Source organism: Theropithecus gelada, chromosome 12, assembly GCF_003255815.1.
Source record: "Theropithecus gelada isolate Dixy chromosome 12, Tgel_1.0, whole genome shotgun sequence".
In the NCBI taxonomy this organism is placed as follows: Eukaryota; Metazoa; Chordata; class Mammalia; order Primates; family Cercopithecidae; genus Theropithecus; species Theropithecus gelada.
Genome location: NC_037680.1, coordinates 51026588 through 51046883, shown reverse-complemented (window position 1 = coordinate 51046883; position 20296 = coordinate 51026588). Strand labels below are relative to the sequence as shown.

The following is a 20296-nucleotide window of genomic DNA, read 5'->3' as shown; positions in this document are numbered from 1 at the left end:
TTTACTGATGGATTTTAATTTTTTATCTTCTAAACATCCACCATAAGGGATCTATTAATATATATGTTGAGAATCTTCCTCAGGATGAGTTCATCTAAGTCAATGTTAATTGATAGTCTTCTTTGTGTGTGTGTATATCTTTTATCCTATTCCATTCCCCATCCCTCAATTTCCTATTATCCCTGGCTCTTCAAAATACTCTTGGAATGTTTTAATTAGTGCCCCCATTACCTTTTAAAGAGTTGTCTCACCAGCCGGGCATGGTGGCTCATGCCTGTAATCCCAAAACTTTGGGAGGCCAAGGCGGGCGGATCACCTGAGGTCAGAACTTCAAGACCAGCCTGGCCAACATGTTAAAAGCTCATCTCTACTAAAAATACAAAAATTAGCTGGACGCAGTGGCGCACGCCTGTAGTCCCAGCTACTCAGGAGGCTGAGGCTAGAGGTTCTCTTGAACCTGGGAGGTAGAGGTTGCAGTAAGCCGAGATCATGCCGCTGCACTCCAGCCTGGGCAACAGAGTGAGATTCCATTTCAAAAAAAAAAAAAAAGAGTTGTCCCCAGATCACTCATATTTTAACTGCATCTTCACACAGCATTTAAAAAGATAAATATCAATTAGCACAGTAAAGTAAATGCAACCTTTCCTGACCTCTCCCATGTCTTCCCCTCCAGCAGGGTTAAAGCATGAAAGCAATTGCTCAAAAACATGCCAATTTGCACACGGAGTCCCTGCGAATGTAGCCATCAGGAGGGAAAGGCCCGCCTCGAGCCCACTGGGTTCACCCATTTCTTGGCTATTGTACTGTTTTCACTTCTTCTTGGGCCCTCCAGCTACACTGCATTCTCTCCCGAAGTGAGGCTCCTGGATCCTTGTTATGGGTGGAGAACGACCTGTGGAAAACCTTGTGCCTTCGCAGCCCCTCAGGTCTTCAGCGGGCGCCTTCATCCATACCTGAGCAGTGAGCAATGACAGGCATCAGAAGACAGGAGCAAAACAGACACCTTCAAGTCATTAAGTCCATTCTCCAGGTAAAATAAAACCTGCAGCCCACATGGGCTTCCTGACACACCTACCCTGGATCTGCCAGTTATGAGTTTAAACCCCTGTACCTTTCTCACTGGCCCAAAGGTAAGGAGGACCAAGAACCAACAATTGGATCAATCACCTCTGGAGGCAGGCTTCCTGCCACCACCCCTCCCTGCCCACAATCCTGGAAACTCAGGATTAACTGCCTTTCAGTTTCTCTTTTATATGAAGGAACCATGGTGTCCTGTTCCTAGGAAAGTCCCATTAGGGAGAAGCTGTGCCTGCCCATGCCAGATGTTTTCCATTCACCCCTCCAGGCCACTGTCACCATTCTCCACCTGTTCCAGGCCAGGGAGGCTGATCTGCATGGACAGCATTGTGGGTTTCCTGTCCTCTGGCTTCTGAGTGAGCTCACATGATGGGTGAGCTGGCCAGGAGAGGAGTAAAGTCAGGGTATTTACCTCTTTTTAATTCATCCCACTGGGTCACCATGACTTGTCATCATTCTTGCATCATCTAGGGTTGCAATTCCTAGAGCTGAAGCCACCCTCCCCAGGTTCTGGTTCACATCCCCTCCTCTTCAGGCCCAGCGTGGTAATGGCCCCCTGCTGTTCTAGCTCTGCAGCATGGCACCATCCCTTGTTCCTTTCCCTAAACTCCTTTGTAAACAATTCTTTTACTAAGCTTTCCTATAGCACCTCATTTGAGAAGCTGTTTCCTGATGGCACTGCCTGCTAAACAATCCAGACAGTAGCTTTAGTTAGCCACTTTTTGGTTCCTAATGAGATACTAACAGGAAAATGGGTGAGAGTACTGGACAATGATGATGATAGTGATGGTCGCAACAAAAACAATGAACTTTTCTTGAGTGCTTATTAAAGTCAGACACTATTTATATTATTTGACATGCATTAACTTACTTTAAGCCCATGGCCACTTAGTGAAGAGCAAGGAAGGAAGCCTCTAAGATGACCTCAATGACCAGGGCCAGCTGATATTCATATTCATGTGCCACACTCTTACCTTAAGTGTGGGTTGTATTTAGAGACTTGCTTCTAATGAGCAGAATACAGCACAGTGATGTGATGTCACTTTCAAGTTAGGTTACAAAAAGACCTTCCATCTCACGTGTCCCCTCTTGCTCAGTCACTCTGAGGGAAAACAGTTGCCATGTTGTGAGCTGCCTCAGGGAGACACCCACATGGCAAGGAACTGCTGTCTCCAGCCAACAGCCGGTGAAGACCCGAATCTTGAAACAGCCATGCAAGTGAACTGGAAAGTAGCTCGTCCTCCAGTCAAGCCTTGAGACTCGGCTGGCACCTTGACTGCAGCCTTGTGCGAGAGCCTGAACCAAAAACACCCAGCTTAGTTACCAGAGTCCTAACCCACAGACGCTAGGAGACAATAAGTGTGTAAGTCACAAGTTTTAGAGTACTTTGTTACACAGCAACAAAAAATGATTACAAAGGGGGTGCCATTATTATTGTCCTCATTTTACAGATACAGAAACTAAGGCTTAGATACCTGCCCGAGGTCACACTGGAAATCAAAAAGGCAAGATTGGTAGCCAAACAACCTCACTGAGCACTGATGCACTTACCCATTGCACATGAAACAGTCTATGAGGGAGTTTCTTTATAAGAATTAGCTACTTCCGTTTTTATATATTGTCGTTGGAAGTACAGACTGATACCAACATTTTGGAGAGCAATTTAGTATTATCCATCAAAAAGTGCAAACACTTCCATCCTGCAATTCCAACTAGCTAATGGAAGTTACTTCTGTGAGTCAGGATACTAAGAAGAATGTAGATGCATGAGCATTTAAGAGCATGAATGTTTATTATGCATTTTTAAAAGGCAAATAACTGGAATTAACAGAAATATCCACTAAGAGGGGCTTTGGTTGAACTATGACACATTATACAGTAAAAGACTATGTAGTTCTTAAAAAAGAATGAGGTTGATTTATATTTAGAGAAATGGAAAGACAACCCTTGTTACCTATGGTAGGCAGAATTCTAAGATTTTCACCCCCTGGTGTACACACACTTTCTCTCACTTGTTCAATCAAACACTGATCTAGATGCCGCTGTGAAGGGATTTTGTAGATGTGATTAGGGCTGCATTTAAGATAGCGAGATTGTCCTCAATGGGCCTAGCGTAATCACCTGAGACCTTAAAAGGGACTAGGCTCTTCCAGGCAAAAGAGGCTAGAAGTGTGAGAGGGATTCAACATGAGGGAGATTCTCTGTTGCTGGCTTTGAAGAAGAAAGCCATGTTGCAAGGAATGCAGGTGGCTTCCAGGAGCTGAGAGCAGTCCCACAGGTGACAGCCAACAAGGTAACAAGGTCCTCAGTCCCACTACCATAAGGAATTGAATTCACAGGGGCCAGTGACCTGAATGAGCTTGGAAGTGGATTATTTTCTCCAGCACCTCCACATAAGAACTCAGGCCACCTGTGCTACCTGTGAACCGAATCACACCATGTCCTGACTTCTACAGAGCCATGAAATAATAAATGGCTGTTGTCTTGAGCTGCTAAATTTATGGTAATTTGTTACACAGCAACAGGAAATGAATGCGGATTATTTAGCGGAAAAAGAAAAATAAATTAGAAGAAGAAGATTTACAATATGATCCCATTCACCTGGCTTTCATTAAATATTTGTTGATTAAGAAAAATAAAAATACATAGAAAAAAAGACACAGGGAATAATATATATCCTACTATTAGTGGCTACCTCTGGTGAATGGGATTGCAGGAGACTCACTTTCTATATTTTATGCTTATGGAATATTTGAATTGTTTAGAATAAGAACTATTTTTAGTAAGGAAAGAAAATGATAAAGTCAAAATATTTACTAAATTTGCTATCTCAGACTAAAGCTTAAATTTCATCTTGTTCAACTCTTACTGTCTTAAGTCTTTTTTGGAATAAGGTGTAGTGTAAATAGGTAAAATATTTAGCTCTCAAGAGCTCAGTCCTTTCAGTTTTGGATGTATCTATTAAATATATGCTGAGCATTTTTTAGGTGCAAAGCAGCTTCCTTCCTTCCTTCCTCCCCAACACATCCTGATTCTTCACAGTATCCCTGGCCTAGCATGGTGCTGTCGTCCCTCGTAGCATTCCGTTTCCTCCCTGCATTGACGCAGAAGAGAAAACTGAAGCTAGTAAACAGCCTTTAGCCAGATCTACCTGAATCTCAACAATTCTTTCCAACAATAGAAACAGTATTTTCTTATTTTGCTATTTGGCACCAAGGAATTTGGATGCCAGTCAATTCAGGTCATTCACACCAGCAAAAGCTCAAAAGAGGGAACAAAAATAGGAAGTAAAGCCAAGAGATGGTATTAAATAGTGGTTAAAACAAGGGTGTTAGCATCAAAATAATCTGGATTTGGAAGGCCGCAAGCTAAGTGGTCTTGGGCAGGTTACCTAAGCTCTCTGAGTCACAGTTTTCTCATCTGTAAGATGAGGACAAATATCTAAATCACAAAGTTACTGTAAGAATTCAGTGAGGTACTCTGTAAAAGCATCTCACTTATTTATCAAGTGGTAATGAATACTGAGAATGTGCTGGTGCTGGGAAGACTGTGGTGAGCCAGGCAGGCAGGTCCCTTTGCCTACTCTTCCCCCCTAGACTGGGGCTACTATCTACTGGGGAAGAAGTAATTAGAATAAACAAACGCTTGTTATAAGAGGGGAAGTTCTAAGGCACTACTAAGCTAATTTAGAGGTCAAAGTAAGTCCCCAGATGGTAGTTATGAAATGGTAAGCAAATATATGTATTTAATGATATTGTGCCCTGCTTAGTTTGTCCTAGTTTTGCATCTCAACATCCTTCTATCTACCTCACTTCTCCCTTTTTCCCAAGATCACTGTAACATTTCTAGCCTAGCTTAGTCTTCAAGCAGCATCCAAGTCATTTTTTCTTATTAACTCATTCATATCAAAGTGTACATGACCACAAAGGTTTAGCATAATACCTTTGCATGCTACTAACTTCAATGTCTTCATTTTAAGCCGAAAGTTGGCATCACCTAAGGGAACAAGGTGTCTGTTGAAGAATTTTAGGGTTTGATATTTTTTATCTTTAATTTTTTAACTTTTTAAAATAATTTCAGACTTACAATTAAGTTGCAAAAACAGTAAAAATGTTTCCATATACACTTCACCCAGCTTCCTCAAATATTGACATCTTGCATAACCACAGGCAACTTATTGAAACTGTCAGAGGCATGTGAACCAGAGCAACTCCACCTTAAATAGGAGCTGGGTAAAATGAGGCTGAGACCTACTGGGCTGCATTCCCAGACAGTTAAGGCATTCTAACTCACAGAATGAGATAGGAGTTCAGCACAAGATACAGGTCATAAAGACCTTGTTAATAAAACAGGTTGCAGTAAAGAAACCAGCTAAAACCCACCAAAACCAAGATGGCCACCTCTGGTGGTCCTCACTGCTACACTCCCACCATCACCATGACAGTTTACAAATGCCATGGCAACATCAGGAGGTTACCCTATATGGCCTAAAAAGGGGAGGCATGAATAATCCACTCCTTGTCTAGCATATAATCACGAAATAACCATAAAAATGGACAACCAGCAGCCCTCAGTGCTGCTCTGTCTATGAAGTAGCCATTCTTTTATTCCTTTACCCTCTTAATAAACTTGCTTTCACTTTACCCTATGAACCTGCCCTGAATTCTTTCTTGCGGGAGATCCAAGAAACCTCTCTTGGAGTCTGGATTGGATCCCTTTTCCTGTAACAAAACCAGAAAACTACCACTGATAAAATACTATTTAGGTTTTGACCTAATTGAGAGAAGTGTTAAAAATTTGAAGAGAGAGAACCAGGGCCATTTTGGACAACTGATTACTGGCCTTATGAGTGATTTAAAACAATGGACAATTCAGAACACAATTTATTTTTGGCTTTCAATGATGAAATGAAGGGGGAGGTATTTTACCTTCCCAATTTTCTTTGTGTATATCAATGTTGAAATTCCCACAGATTCCTGAGAAACATAAACTCAAGGGTCCTTATCTCAACAAACATTTAATCAATTCCATACAAGGTACTAGGAGCTCTACTGAACACTAGGGAACCAAAGGTAAGATTTCCTATTCACTTGTGTGCCACTACTCTGCTCATCTTTAGGGAGATTATCCCGTTTAATCCTTACAACAATCCCAGGAGGTAGGAAATATTGTTATCCCTATTTTACTGGAGCAAAAAATTGAGGTTTGGAGAACCCTTATTAGTTCCCTCCAAAGCCAGGGACAAACAGCTCCTGGGTTTAATTTCCTTGCTACACTGTGGTTAGTGCTACTGATATGTTTTCAAGTCTGGAGCAATATATTTATATGTTAAACTGCTTGTCTTCATTTTATATAAAACATAATATATGCGTATTACCATAGAAAAGGTTTAAAAAGAAAGGCAAATAGTTAATGGACCTTAAAAAGATGGATGCATTTAGACAAAAATTTGCCAATGGGAAGAGTTTCCCATGTTACTAAATGTCTTTCCCAGAGGGGTCATTGTATCTGTTAAAAGCATATCAAGATACACGTGTGCACACTGGAGTGGTACAGAAGCAGAGAAAGCCAGGAGTTAAGGTCCCTCAGCACGGTGTAACAATTCCGAAGTCCACCTATTTGTAACCGCCCAATGGGTTCATCTTGCCCACTGCCTAGACAGAGCCGATTTATCAGGACTGGGAAATTGCAATGGAGAAAGACGGGTTTACAGGTTTACGCAGAGCCAGCTCTGCGGGGCACCAGAGTTTTATTATTACTAAAATCAGTCTCCCTGAGCACTCAGGGATGAGTTCTTAAGGATAATTTGGCAGGTAGGGGGCTTGAGAAGTGGGGAGTGCTGATTGGCCAGGTTGGAGATGGAATCACAGGGAGTCAAAGTGAGTTTTTCTTGCTCTTTTCTGTTCCTGGGTAGAATGGGAGAACTGGTTAAGCCAGATTACCCATCTGGGTGGTGTCCTAGTGTGATCCACTGAGTTCAGGGTCTGCAAAATATCTCAAGCACAGATCCTAGGTTTTACAATAGTAATGTTATCCCCAGGAGCAATTTGGGGGAGGTTCAGACTCTTGGAGCCAGAGGCAGCATGACCCCTAAACTGTAATTTCTAATCTTAAAGGTAATTTGTTAGTCCTGCAAAGGCAGACTGGTCCCCAGGCAAGAAACGGATCTTTTCGGGAAAGGGCTATTATCAATTTTGTTTCAGAGTCAAACCAAAAACTGAATTCTTTTCCAACGGCTACGCCCAGGAGTGAACAAGGACACTTTAAAGGTTAGAAGGAAGATAGAGCCGGTTGTACATATGATTTCTTTCACTGTCACAATTTCCTCAGTTATAATTTTGCAAAGGTGGCTTTATATTCTCACCTTTCTGCTTTTATTCAAAGGGATACACAGCCTTTATATTTTAACAATATGATCCAATGGTTATTACATTGAGCAGAACTTTTTGTTGTTATTCCTTTCAAATGCACACTCTCGGTAGCTATATCGTCTTAGTGAGTGAATGTTAACTTTTCTTTGGGGCCTGGAGGTGGCAGCTCTCAGAGCTGGTCAGAACCCCCTGATGAGCAGGAGTTAGCTTGGGCAATGGAGTAGAGCTTCAGTTTTCTCCACGTTTGCTGTGGATCCTACCGTATTTAAGGATGTGGGTGGCTGATGATAAATCCATCCCCACTGGCAGCAAAACGATTCAATTCCACCCGACTGGTGAGGAGAGGCAGCATCTTTCCCAGCACGTTGTTCCCACACAGTGGGCAGGAGTCAGATGCGTGTGGACCTTGGGCCTCTGTGGGGTTCACCCAAATTTGAAATCCATTTTAAAAAATGAATTTGAATTTCAGATATATGAAAGTTTGGACCCTCTTTATTTGAGAGCAGACGGGAAAGCGTGGGAAAAGGCGTTCCTTCCGGCTCGGAGAGAGGGGACGCCCCCACCCGATCCCCCTGCCAGCAGCCGCAAGAAGGTGGAGAGGATTCAAGAGTTGGGGGAAAAGGCCCTGGGCTAGACTCCCCTTCCAGTTCCCGCTCCTCTGCAAACTCCTGTCCCGGGCGCCCTGGCCTCGGTCCCCTCGCCGCGCAGGGGAGCGGGACAGAGGAAACTGTGAACTCCAGCCCCGACCATCCGCCCCGCCGCGCTCCTCCGCGGGAAACTGCGGGCGCGGAGCCCCATTGCCGGCGGGGCAGGCGGGCGCGCGGAGGGAAGGGCGCGGGCCGGCGGGGCCTCGCGGCGCGTCCACATGTGGCGGGGCGGCGGCGGGGGGGCCGCGGCGCCGAGGGGGAGGGCCCACATCTCGGCGAAGTTCCCGGATGGTCGCAGCCTCCGGGCGCTGAGCGCTTTTCCTGCCCGCGCGGCTCAGCCCTGCGGACCCCGGGAGAAGTTTCCCAGAAAAAATGCCCAGCGCGGCACGGGGCTGTGGAGTCGTCCGGAGCCGCTGCGCGGTAAGGGACGCGTCCCCTCTGGCGCGACCCGGGTTCCGGGCTCCCGGGCGGGGGGGGGGGGGGGCGCCGGGAGGGGCTGGGCTCGACGGCGGGGCTTGGAAGCGCCGCTTGGCACCGGTGACGCGGGTGGGGCGACTGGGGACGTCGAGGCCGCGTCCCCTGCGAACGGTGGGCGCGGGCGCGCGGAGGCCTGCGGCCCGCGCGTCCTGCTCCCCGCTGATGGCCCGGGGAGGAAGCGGCGGTGGACGGCCGGGGGTCCCGCGCCTAGGGCTGGGCTCACCGCTGGGCTCCGCGGACCCGGGCCGCCCCGTGGGGCTTGGGACCCACGATCTCCGTAGGTCTCGAGCAAGGGCTTCGCGGCGATGCCTTGGGGCCGCACCTACACCCCAGCTAGGACGGAGGAGGACGCTCGGGCATCCCCCGGGGCCGGCTCAAGCTCTGGCACCGCCCGCCTGCCTCTGTGGGAACCGTGCCCCTCCCGCGCTCCAGCCCGCCTCCCTCCCGGCACTCCCGGGCGGCCAGCTCGCTCCAGGTCGGCGTAGACCTTGGAGACACTTCCAGTCCCCGTCAGTGCTTTTCGCCCGGAGTGGGAACGGGGGTTGGGGGGGGTGCTTCCTTCGAACTCTCCAGACAGCTTCACTTCAGTTTCGCGTCCCCTACCTTTCTCTACTATACACACTTTTCTTTTTAAAGAAAGAACTGTTAGCGTTGCCAGTGTAAAGGAAAGCAGCTGACCCAGTCGCTGTGAGCCTTTGTTAATCGCAGAGAGCTCTAAATCAGACCACTGGTGGTTGGTTAGACTTTGAGCTCTTCGCGATTAACAAAGGGTGTGGCTGTGTGAGGAACTGAGCCTGGCGAGGTCTTCTGGTCCTGCTTAAATCCCGATGGAATATTCCTTCTTCAGCCACGATCTCCTGGCCTTATTGAGTTCTCTGGGAAACTCCCAAGTTGGCTCAGTGACCAAGTGGACTTGGTCCATTTTACTGAAAAGCGGGTGTCCGTCCTGCCCCCTGGGTCGTCTCTGGACCCCACCCTACTTCCATTCCTCCATCCCTGGCTGCGTGTAGCCCCAGACTCCAGTCTGGTGCAGCCGCAGAGCCCGTGAACAGATTCCACGCTGGGTGGGTTTTCTTTTGCCAGCTTCCCAAAGCAATGTCAAAACAATACTGTAGCTTGATCTTGAGTCGTTGGTAGATTTTTTTTCCATCTTCAAAAATGCTAATTTTTGTAATGGATAAAATAACTCCAAGAAATGTTCTACTACAGTTTGTAAATCACCTTTTAAGTTCTTGAGGTGAGAAAACCCTTGATAGGCTATCAGCACTCTGCCTATTAATCCCTTTCCACTGCACACAACACTGCCTTCTACTGTGACTATGTATGTCTACCTGCCTGTCATCCCCACAAGGCTGAGTTTCTCAGGGACCTGGAGGTGCTATAGTCTGCATATCCCCAGCCACCCGTGAGAGCCCATTACCTGTTGAATGGAAATGTTCAAACTAAACTCTGCAGGTGTTATGAAACCAGTTCAGAAATATTGTCTTCCTCCCTGGGACTTACCCAACCCCTTCCATGACTTTGGCTCCATGAAAACACGTGAACTCTTTTAGGTTGTGTGACGTAGTGCGAAGAGATTTGTAAGCAAGGTAAGATAAAATTCTGGGATATTTAAGAGAATGAGATTATTTCCACCTGGGGGGATTCATGCCTCCTTCTGTTTGTTCATTTTACAGATTGTGGTGTATTCAGTCACTTTCTGGTGCCCTTAGGCATATCATTGCAGTCTGAGCCTCACTTGTCTCATCCAAGAAATGGGCTTGATGATCTTTGCTCTATGTCCACTACAGGGTATGAGGATCAAGTAGGATAATGGGGTGTGAAGGAAGCAGCAAAAAGTAGTATGATACAAGGGCCATCCAGATACCATGCGGTGTGTAGCACTAAGACATGAAATCTATAATGAGCAGAAGGGTGGGTGGTGAAGGGAGGGTAGTATGCCCTGACCTTGTGCATTTACTGTCTCAGGTGCTATGACCAGACATGAGACCCTTTTAGGAGACAGTATTCATTACTGGGTGTGTATCATTGTCTTTGCTATTTCAAGGTGTTCCTAACTATGGTTGTAATTTTAGGAACATAGGTGATTTCCACAACACATACTGAGAGAATAAATGAAACAAAAGTGCCTTTTATTTGTTGCTGTAACCCCTTTACTTTTAAGCATCTGATATTTGGCATTTTACCTCCCAGGGCTGTGGTCTTCCTGAAGCCTTCCCTTCAGTGTGGTCTACTGAATTCTTAATGGTTTCCACACAGAGCTCTCTCTGCTGCTGTTTCCCAGCAATCCACAATTATACCATGGTTCTTGAAGGCTTGGTAGGCTTATTTATCCCTTGTGGCTAGCAGGGACCCACATCGAATCAGGTCACAGTTGGAATCAAGCCAGATACTCATTGAGCATTGTGGTTCCCTGCTAGAGGTTGTAGTTATACTCTATGCTAGGTAAGGGTAGAAAGGAATATGTAGCTCAGAAAGAGACGAAGTCTGCACCTGAATGCTTACTTTCTGGTAGATATGAGACACGGTTTCAAACAGCAGGTATGCAGGCAGAATTTGGTAAATAAGGTGAAAAAGGTACAGACCAAATACAGGGAATTCAGAGGAGTCTAGCTGGATGGAGGCAGTCCTTCATTTGTTTGTCCACTTAACAAATATTTGTTTACTGTGTGTTTACTGTGTGCCAGGCATCGGAAGATTAATAAGCACATTCATGTAATGTCCCACCATCTCTGCTCCAACTGAGGAACAGTTTAGGCTTCACCTCCCTGTGACAGATGAGTACTTCTTCACTCAGCTCTAACTTTTGTTTGCTAGGGCAGACATTTGTCATTTGTTCCTCACTCTGTAGGTATTATGGTCAGGTCAAAATGACTTAGGTCTGTCCCTTGTATAGTTTTGAGTAATGAAAACTCTAGGTGTACCAAAGCCCCCAGAATATCTTCAGTTAGTTGAGTGATGCTATTCTGCTTAATACACTTTAACTAGTGTGCTAATCCTTAGCCATGGGTATGACAAGAAGCTTATAAAGGTGTGATTCTATAAGTCTGCGGTACATGTTCTCGCTCATAGGTGGGAATTGAACAATGAGAACACTTGGACACAGGTTGGGGAACATCACACACTGGGGACTGTCGTGGGGTGTGGGAAGGGGGAAGGGATAGCATTAGGAGATATACTTAATGTAAATGACAAATTAATGGGTGCAGCACACCAACATGGCAGATGTATACATATGTAACAAACCTGCATGTTGTGCACATGTACCCTAGAACTTAAAGTATAATAATAAAAGAAAAAGAAAAAAAAAAAAAAGAACCTAGTAAAATAACACACACGGTACACACAAATAAGTCTGCGGTAAGGCCCAGGAATCCGTTTTTTGAAAGCTTCCCCAGGTGATATTGATGTGCTACTGGAGGGCAGAGTTTCCTAATGGGTAAAGCATGGGCCAGTCCCAACACTGTCTTTTACAAATTTTATCTTCACTTTTTTTTTTTTTTTTTTTTTGAGACAAATTCTTGCTCTGTCGCCCAGGCTGGAGTGCAGTAGTGTGATCTTGGCTCACTGCAACCTTTTCCTTCCAGGTTCAAGTGATTCTTCTGCTTCAGCCTCCCGAGTAGCTGGGATTACAGGAGTGCGCCACCACCCCCAGCTAATTTTTGTATTTTTAGTAGAGATGGTGTTTCACCATGTTGGTCAGGCTGGTCTCAAACTCCAGACCTCGTGATCGGCCCACCTTGGCCTCCCAAAGTGCTGGAATTACAGCCATGAGCCACCGCGCCTGGCCCTGTATCTTCAGTTTTGAATTGAGAGTAACAACGCTTCCGTAAAAGGATTGTTCTAAGGGTCAGATGAGGTGATGCATGTGAATTACTTAGCAGATTGTCTGGGACAGTGTCGCTGCTCAGTATTTGTGGGCTATTGTTATTATTAGCATTAGCATTACTTTTGTCAGTGTTAGCCTGAACAAAATACTGTTGGTATTCCTTTCTCCGTAGGTAAATACCAAAAAACCCTAAACACAGGAACTGCTTTTGGTGTAAATTAACATAGAACAATAACCCCTTAGCTGTCTGTAGTTTACCAAGTGTTTCATGTCAGCCATCTCATATAAAACCAGCCCCCAAGGAGAGATCTCACTGAAAAGAATCTTAGTATTGAGGGGCTACCAGCCTGCAGTATCTGCTTACCCAGTAAAACCTACTCTGTTGAGGTTGTCCGGACAGATAAAGGATGAGGAAGCAAAAACAGGACGTCACTTTCCTGGCCCTTTGACACTGGGAAATACCAGGTTAACGTGTTGTGGCAGTCACACAGTGGCCATCATCAGTGTAGAGATGACAGTGGATTAGATTGCATGAGATGCGTGATGTAAAACACCTAATAACACTTGGCCTCAGGCCAAGCTGCTTTGGTCACAACTGCAGCACCTAAGCCATGGGGTGAGGGTACCACTGCTGCTTCTTGTGGCCGGGGATCAGAAACTTTTGAGTCCTAGGAAGCATGCTCAGCATTACAGAGACTGCAGGTCACAAATATTGGTTGAGAAGTAAAAAATAATAGACTATGCTAATAGTCAATAAAATAAAAATTTAGCTAAACGGGAGATACAATTAGCTACAATTTTTGATAAACAGGGTTCACATTGAAGGAACATGTTGCTATGTAACATTTTAGCATCGCTTACTATGGGCATATGTATTTTTCTTCTAATAATAATCCATCTTTCCAGCATAACTAAATTTCTTCTTTTAATTTCCTTTTCTGTCTCTATTATATTAATTTAAGTGAGGGAAATTCTTCAAAACTTTCTATGATCTGGCCCAAACATTTAAAAATATCTTTCTTTCCTTTCTTTCTTCCTTTTATTCTCTCTCCCTCTTTCCCTTTCTTTAATATTATCACTTACTATATATTATTTGAGTCATTTGATGTTCACTTACCCTGAGAGGTAAGTTCTGTTTGTTTATGTGGAACCTGAGACTTAGAGAAGTTAGGTAATTTGCCCAAGGTCCCACAGTTAGTGACAGAGCTATTATTCAAACGTGGAATAGTCTGATTCCAAGCATCGCACCTTTAACCTTGAATTTCACCATCAGCCTTATTATGCACTACTTTTCATGTACTGGGTTCCAGCTAAACTGCACTTTCCTGTCATATGCTGTTGCATTGCCCCTTCTCTTCATTTGCATGTTGAAGCCTATAAGAATCTTCAGATTGGTCATGATTACTTGCTGAAAAGTCGAAATAATAGACTTTGCTAATAGTCAGTAAAAGAAGAATGTTGCTAAAATTAACGGGAGACACAATTACCTACAAATTTCACTAGTTTAGGAGCTTCGATAAGCGTGGTTCACGTTGTAAGAACATGCTTCTTGACGAGAGCCAAAATATTCTCTTCTCCATTTGCTGATTCTGCCTTCTCTTAGTTTCTGTCGCCATTGTTCTGGGCTTCACCTGTGGCTTGAAATTCACCCTATCTTGTATTGCAGTCACTTGCAGGCATCTCCCTTGTTGGATTGTAAGCTCTTTCAAGACAATCACTTTTTTAAAAATCCTTTTTGTATTTTCTCAAAACAGTAGATTCTTGTATAGTAGGTTGTCAATGTTTGTTAAAGGATGGTTTATTGCTTCCATTCTGTAAGATTTGAGTGGATTTTTCATGAAAGCCAAACAGATCTTTGTTTTGCAGAAGGGTATCTGGTTTCTGAAGATGCTAGGAAACAAATTTGATCCTAAGAGTGGTCCTTCACGGTAAGTGATATATATAAGATGACTTCCTTTTTTTTTTTTTGAGACAGGTTCTCACTCTGTCACCTAGTCTGGAGTACAGTGGTGCCATCCGTTTGCTGCAGCTTTGACTTCCCAGGCCCAAATGATCCTCTTATGTTAGCCTCCCAAGTAAGCTGGGATTACAGTGTGCACCACCATGTTTTGTTTTGTTTTTTGTGGAGATGGGGTCTCCCTTTGGTCTCAAATTCCTGGACTCAAGCGATCCTCTCGCCTCGCCTCCCAAAGGGCTGAGATTACAGGTGTGAACCATCATGCCTGGCCACAATGTGACATTTTAAAATTCATACACATAATTAGCTTTTTATGTCTTCAAAATTAAAAAAAAAAACATGATTCTTATAATTAAGAAGTGGGAGGTTTTGTTCTTGTGGGGAAAGTAGAAGTTATTATTGTAGAACCTAAGAAGTGTTATTTCCTGGTCTAATATCTCCATCTGGTTCACTTCCACATAAATGAAGTTGGAACTCTTTTGCCCAGTAGTTTTGCATCCCTTGCTTTGGCTGAGAAGAGGATAAAACCTAGAAAGAAGTCTAAGCAAGACCGGGTGTGGTGGCTCACTCCTGTAACCCCAGCACTTTGGGAGGCCAAGGTGAGAGGATGGCTTGAGCCCAGGAGTTCAAGAACAGCCTGGGCAGTATAAAAACCCTGTCTGTACACAAAATACAAAAAGTAGCTGGACGTCGTGGTGCACGCTTGTAGTCCCAGCTACTCTGGAGACTGAGGTGGATCCCTCAAGCCTAGGGAAGTAGAACTGTGATTACACCACTGCACTCCATCCTGGGCAACAGAGTGAGACCCTGTCAAAAGAAAAGAGAAAGGAAAAGGAAGGGGAACAAGGAAAGGAAGAAAGGGAGGGAGGGAGGAAGGGAAATATCAAACTGTATCCCATAAATATGTACAATTAGTGTATGTTCCTTAAAAATAATAAAAGCAGCTAGGTGCTATGGCTCATGACTCATGCCTATAATCCCAGCACTTCAGAAGGCTGAGAATTGCTTGAGCCCAGGAGTTTGAGACTAGCCTGGGCAACATAGTGGGACCCAATCTCTACAAAAAATACCAAAAAAAAAAAAAAAAAGCCAGGCATTGTGGTATGTGCCTGGAGCCCAGCTACTCAGGAGGCTGAGGTGGGAGGATCGCTTGTGCCTGGGAGGTTGAGGCTACAAGTGAGCCATGATCATGATACTGCACTCCAGCCTGGGTGATAGAGTGAGACTCTGTCTCTAAAATAAAATAAAATAAAAGCAAACAAAAACAAGAAAAAAAGAGAAAGAAATTAGGTAACATCTCTTCCCCACGCCTTCATGCCCTTCCTCCCAAGTCTTAAGGCCCACCCTCGCACTCCTCCCCTCACATCCCCACTTCCCCCACATACAGAGGAAACAAACAAAAACAACATATTGTCTCTTAGAACCTGGAAAAGGTTTTTGTTAACCACAAGTCCAGGTGCTCAGTATGTGTAATTTGTAGTCATTGCTTCTATGTTTTTGCTGAAAATGTGACTCGTTATCACTCTTTAAAAATTACATTGTACTGTTGACCAAGCACGGTGGCTCACACCTGTAATCCCAGCACTTTGAGAAGCTGAGGCAGAAGGATCACTTGAACCCAGGAGGTCAAGACCAGCTTGGGCAACATAGCAGACTCTGTCTCTACGAAAAACAAAAGTTAGAAAATTAGCCAGGCATGGTAGCATATGCCTGTAGTCCTTGCTACTTGGGAAGCTGAGGCGGGAGAATCACTTGAGCCCTGGAGTTTAAGATTACAGTAAGCTATGATCATGCCACTGCACTCCAGCATGGGTGACAGAGCGAGACCTGTCTCTAAAAAAAAAAGTAGATAAAAATAAAAATTATATTGTAATTGTAAATTTGTTCAGATTACAAAAGTATATGTACTTGCTATAAAGAAGACAAGCAAAATGGAAATATATAAAGATAAGTCAATAAATTTTCTATCTCCCTTAAATTCTAACCCTTTGAAGTGATCAATATTATCAATTCCTGAACTTTCTCCTTGCTTATATAACTATGTATAAGTATATATGCACATATATAGCTTTTTCTCCTAAAAATAGAATTATATTGCATATTAATACATTATGCCACAATTGTGTTTAATATAATAAAGCATCATAGACATTCTCTCCAGAATAAAAAACCCACTTATGGCATGGCTGCTTAATATTCCACAATTTAACTTTCATATTGTTTCAAGTTTTCTTCTACTACAACAGTTCTTGGAACATCCGTGTGTGTGTGTGTGTGTGTGTGTGTGTGTGTGTGCGTGTGTATTTGAACCTGCCAACTTACAGAAGCTTTTTTATTTCTGTCTGTCAGAGTCTCTAAAGTAGTATTACTTTCCAAAAGCTGTAGTAATTCACAGTCTCACTGACACTATTTGAAAATATCTGTTTCCCTGTATCTTTGCCAGCATAATTCATTTTAGAAGTATAACTTATAATCCTTTTTTTTGATGTTTTCTTTCAAGTTTTCTTTAGGGAGCATTTGTCACTATCTCTACATTTTAAAAATTCACTTATTTGAATTATTCATGCCTGTCTTTTCCTTAATTTTCTAATTTCTTAATCATGATACATATGATTTGTCTTCTAGAACTGAAAAAGAAAAGTTCATGGCTAGACTTACAGAGCTTAATTGTTCTGTGGTGAAATAAAACAAAACACTTGATTTCTGTTTATAGTAAAGTAAATGTATACCTTTCAGTTCCAATTTTCCTCTTCTAAAAGTGCATTATTTAAAAAATTGTCTCAGGAAATATAAATGTTTTAATGGGAAAAACAGAAACTTACAAAATACAAAGATGGGAAATTTTAAAGGAGTTTTAAGACTGCAAAGCTGAGTTTCTCTCTTGAATCCAAAAATCTGAAGACAAAGTTTCTTTGAGACCATTAGTTATAAGTTGTGCTGAATTACATAAAGAGGAAAAAGTGAATCATAGCAGATAGGAATTTAAACCTGGACTGTTGTTGAAAGTCCTTGCGCTCATTGCTCCTGCTTGTTTTTCTGGGAGGTGAGTTTAGATTCTGCTTCTCATGTCCTTGCCGTTGCTGAGCTCATTATAAAATTATTTGTATATAACTCCAGCAGTACATTGGTTAATCAGAAACAGCTGTACAACTGGATTCATTTATAGGAACGGAATAACTAAATCAATCAGCAAAATTTCTTGAATTTGGGTAGGTTGGGCCAACATTGTGCAGCCCAGAATAATAGTGCTTTGTAACTAACCTGACACAGATGTCAGAAAGATTGCATTTGGGCAACAGAAGTTGGAACTGAAAATTAAGAAACCCTGTGAATCCTTGATGTCTGCCGTAATAAAGTGTTACTCTTTTTTTTGTTGTTGTTAGTGTTTTCAAACTTAGGAAGATTCACAGAAGGAAGTCCTGTTTTAAAAAGAACGTATCAGAGTTTTACCCTCCAAGGGCTGGGTCCTTTGAATGAGAGTGAATTGTCCAGATCAGTGTCCCCTGAAAGATAAGTGTGTACGTTCTGCCAAACGTCCAGGATCGAAACAAGCCGAGGGCCCCATGCCGGGAAGAACGCCACAGACCAGGCAGGCAAATGGATGTCTCTGACTAGAGGGCGCCGTGCTGAATCCGGGAGAAGACAGAAGTTCCCAAGCAAGACTGAGGCTGAAGTTCTGACACAACATGGTCAGAGGAGTTCCTTGAGATAATGCGTCCTTATGCAGAACCCAGAGGTCCATGGGAGCTGAATGAGTTTACGGAATGAAGCCCTGTGTGTATAGCTCTAAGCAGGCAGTGTTATAGAGACTTCGGTATGATGCGACAGGAGGTCTGATGAGAAAAGGAAAATCTCTAAACCCTGAGTCCCCATATGGGACCCAATCCTAAGGGACCCTGAGCTCTCCACCACTTGAAAATATAGGTGGATTACCTTCAAGGCCAGAAATCTGCCTGCCTCAACTAGCAGGTCCAAGTGCCTGGCTTGCTGTGAAGTGGAGCTAACCTTGGTAGGGAGCTGCATTACGTTTTAGCCAGTGAGGGGCATAGAGAGGAACCAGGGCCAGTTGGCACCTTTTCTTTTGCTGCATTCCATGGTTTTGGCACTGGAATTTGTAAAAACTTGCATCTTTTTGAGGCCCCTGTATGCTGATGCGTGAAGGCTGATGTCCTCTTGCCCACCTTCACGCTGTCCCTAGTTTGGGATGTCCATCAATCCTAAGAGACAGTGAAACCATCTTAAAAAATTAAGTTACTTTCAGGTTAATACTGACCAGCTCATTTACTGGATTTCTTGTGCATTGCGTCCTCTGTTAAGGCAGAAAGGTAACATGAAAAGGGCAGTAAACGAGGAGTTCACCAGTTGTAGTCTAAACCCAGCTTCGTTGCCGAGTAGTCAGATGGTCTTGACAACAACACTATGCAGAAGTAGAGTAGAGAATCTACAGGAACAGGGAGAAGATGGAGACCAGCATGTCTGTGATGCCTCTGATGGGACACACCATTAACATCTCCACATAAAGTCCATCCTAACAATGCAGTCAACGTTGTAACTTGTCATTCAGAGATCTGAAGAGCTGGAGCCTGATATTTTACTATGCCTGTTTTTGACTAAGTATTTAATAAGGGAAAGACATATATATCCATCACATTTCTCATTTAGCTAAAATACTGTATGTGTAATATATAAAGATCAATTTATATTTTAGTGAACTCATGGAGTTCTTCGTTTAAACTTGAATCTCATTGTACACTTGCTAAAGAAGGAATATTAGCTGAAACACTGAATTCTTTCTTTGCACCAAGGTTGTTTTTTGTAACTGTATTTGTGGAAATGGGATTTGAGCCAGATGCTGTCCAGGTACACTGGGTAGATTTTATTTACTTCCAATAAAAATCACACTACCTCACTATATGTAAGCATACATTTATAGTCATCGTTATTCTGTATTAGTGCATAACCTGGCAACCAGCTGTCCTCACCATCTATCACACACAGTTGCATCTGCACACATGTACACATATGTCATTGACTTACCCCTTTTAAGGAGCACTTCGGATATAACCAGGAAGCACCAATTCCAGACTTCCTTGGAAAAGTCAATATATTGCTGTCCATTTTATGTGTCAGTATGTGTCAGCCTTTGTAGCTTCATAGAAGGCAGAGGTCATTACTCACTAATGAATTCTGTGTACAGTCTCAGACAAAATACCCTATGCCTAACCAGGTGACTGTAAGTGCGTTGGAGGGCATTCACTATGATGGCAGTGATTCCTAAGAGTGGGTACAAATACTTAATGTGGGGCATTGCCATTGAGAATTCTGACCTGACTGTTAGTTGGTGGCTGTGGCCATTGCTGGTTGAGCCTCCTGTTTGTAATTCTTAGCCCTGGTCTAAGGAACAACGCATTGCTGTTTTGGCTCAGCAGCAGACCATGCTAGATGGCAGCCAGCCAGCACTGCTCTTGCTCCTCAAGATTAGTGCTAACATTACAGGCCTCTATTTATGCATGGCAAGATCCTGGACCAGCACACTGGTCAATGGTTCTGCTGTGGACTTTCTTCCTTGCAGAGAGGTTAAACCAACTTGTCTACTTGGGAAGCTGAACCTTAGGACAAGTGCCGTGGACAGCCCAGTTACCCTTTGTAGATAGGGTTGTGACAAGGGTTTTCTGAATTCTAACTTAGATGCCCAACAGAGCATAGCAGAATCCTAACAGAAACTTTCCCTGTGCTCTCTGTCAGCTCTGGTCCTAGGAACACAGACAGGGAGAGGAAAAGGGAGGAGGTTCCTGGTGATGGGGGAGGGTGCAGAGGCCAGCAGTGAAATAAAAAGAATCTGGTGGTTCTGAGCTGCTGGGAGAGACCCCATCAGTGGGATGGGGGGGCAGGGAGTGAAGAGCCAGGGATCCTAATCTTCCTCTGTGAGGCTGCTGGG

At 43.7% G+C, this 20296-nt stretch overlaps 1 protein-coding gene across 2 annotated transcripts in view; it reads left to right on the top strand.

Annotated features, from left to right (window-relative positions):
* The first annotated feature begins 8364 nt into the window (after nt 1-8364).
* The window catches only part of WIPF1 (WAS/WASL interacting protein family member 1), a 118936-nt gene continuing 107004 nt past the window's right edge, over nt 8365-20296 (top strand). For both annotated transcript variants that reach the window (XM_025404739.1, XM_025404738.1), the window contains exon 1: nt 8365-8515. The gene's annotated coding sequence lies outside the window, so the exon portion shown is untranslated. The remainder of the gene's footprint in view (nt 8516-20296) is intronic.